The following is a 2446-nucleotide window of genomic DNA, read 5'->3' on the forward strand; positions in this document are numbered from 1 at the left end:
TATATCTGTATTCAATTACATAATACCACATCAATAAAAATAATTACTTTTTATATTGACTGCTTGAATAATTATCAAAAAAACGAATATAATTATATAACTATGTAAAATATTTTACACAGTCAATACATTAGAATTAATCTCTATTTTTAATCAACATCTTATTTTTATATTATTATAAATTAAAATTTAAAATTTAAAATTTAAAATTTAGTACTTAAAATATGATTGATTAAAATGATCGTGTAGCATGGTTCATTTTACAACACAACTAACCAACTAACAACAATCACAGTTTAAAACCGAACATTTTTACAATCATTATGCAATATCATAGGTTAGGATAAGCATTTATGGCCACTTGGCCACCAACAATCGCATCATCCTCCAGCACAGCATCCCTTAAATGCGATTAGAAAGCTCTTTTTGTTACAATGTACCTACGCAAACTTACATATAAATTTGCATGATTACAAATATATAGTGTATTTTTTAATGTAATGGTTTTTATATATGGTGGTTGCATTTATTAACATGAAGAAAATAGAGTAAATTTAATTTGAAACTCTATCTATACATAATTTCTTCTTTTAAGTTTAATTAATTAATTAGTATTTTAAAAACATTCGGTAAAACTTGTAAGAATATTTGTTAAAATTTATAAATATTCACAATATTAACTTTAAAAACTGTCTTTTTTGAACTATATACAAGTGTTTTTAAAATACATACTCGTTATTATTAGTTGAATTTAATTTTGACACACATTCAAGTGTAAAGTAATTTTACTCTTAGATTAAATTACGTAAGATCATATTCGTAAAAATAACTATTTTTTATATTAACAGCGTGAATAATCATTTAAAAAATAGATGTAATTGTATAATTATGTAAAAAAAAAGTATGAGAAGATAAGGTATGTTTTATACAATGTGTACAATGGAGTTAATTTGAAATTAAAACTAAATTATAGGCAACTAATTAATTTTGAATAGTTTTCAATTTGAAATTTAAATCAAATATTAAGATTACCGTCGGAAACAAATAAACTACCTTCTTTTCTCACCTCTCTCTTTCAATACGGTTTGTTAGAGTTCTATGCCTTTCTCATAGAGTCTTGCTGTTATACTAACGCCACGGTCACCAGCCGCCATCGAAAATCGTGCCGATACTGTTCCGACTGGCGCCGTTGCCGCACAGGCCACCGCCAAGGGAGGACGCGCATATTGTGTGGGGGCAAACTAACGGCACCGCAGCAACCCGGACGTCCAGCGCCTCCGTGGCAGCCGCTGTGTGCCTTCTTCTCGACACCGTCCTCACCTCCTCCGATGCGCATTTGCTTTCTCCCATTCCTTCAAGTCTCTTCTCACCGATAATACCACCATGCTCTTCTTCTTCTTCGGATCCAAACATGGTTATCGGTGTCTCAAAATTAAACTCTTATTAATTATACAAATTATATAGCATTAGCAAAAATGAGATAAAATGAAGAATGATAACCTTTTCAAAATGCACCATTATTATTCTTACTCTCCTAAACCTAGTTGTTCAATAATATATAATTGAGTTTGAATGATGGAAGTAGTTTGAACTTGTTTATGTTATGAAAGGCAATGATGAAAGGGATGTGGTGATGGATAGGGTAGAAAAACGAAGCTTTCCTATGCTTCACTATGCCTAATTAGGTCGTTTGGTGGTCCATGTGCTACTGTGCTACAATTTTTAGGTTAAAATAACAATAAGCAGAAGCAATATACAGAGGCAACAGAAAAATTATTTGATCTTATACAAAATCATGGAAATTAAATCTAAAATAATTTATATGTCGTCTAAAATATTTTCTCCCTTTTATATATACTTTTGGCTATTTATTATTGCCACTTTTGGAAAGCTATAATTCATGCGTGATTTACGGCTTATGGCCATAGAGGCAATTTGAAAGCCAAGGCACAAATATCCAAAAAAAAAAAAGAGGAGGAAAAAACTTGTTGATTTTCAAATGATTTGGATATATATAAAGTATAAACTAAGCATAGTAACCACCATGCATGTGGCAGCCTCAAACGTAGTCCTTTTGGTGAGTGTAATTTTGTATTGTATTGACTTTTGTGGAAAACAAGGTTCTCTTGTCCCCCGTGACAAGAATGAAAATATGAAATAGTAGTAAAATTAGTGTTATTTAGTCCCCGTGAATAGAAAGAAGCAAAGGGAGATAGCTAAGCATGTTGGGGACAATGGACATTGTGTTTCTCACAAATACATTGAACTTTTTCATTTCAATGTACAATCTCATATTTATTATCTAAATTCTCTACTACTATTATTATTATTGTTGTTGTATATATTATCCAACTTAGGAGTATAATTAAAATATATTGAAATGTCGAAATAAAATAAAATTAGATGTTAATGATAAAATTAAAATAAAATATAATATAATACTAAG

This window comes from Arachis ipaensis, chromosome B08 (assembly GCF_000816755.2).
Source record: "Arachis ipaensis cultivar K30076 chromosome B08, Araip1.1, whole genome shotgun sequence".
Taxonomy (NCBI): Eukaryota; Viridiplantae; Streptophyta; class Magnoliopsida; order Fabales; family Fabaceae; genus Arachis; species Arachis ipaensis.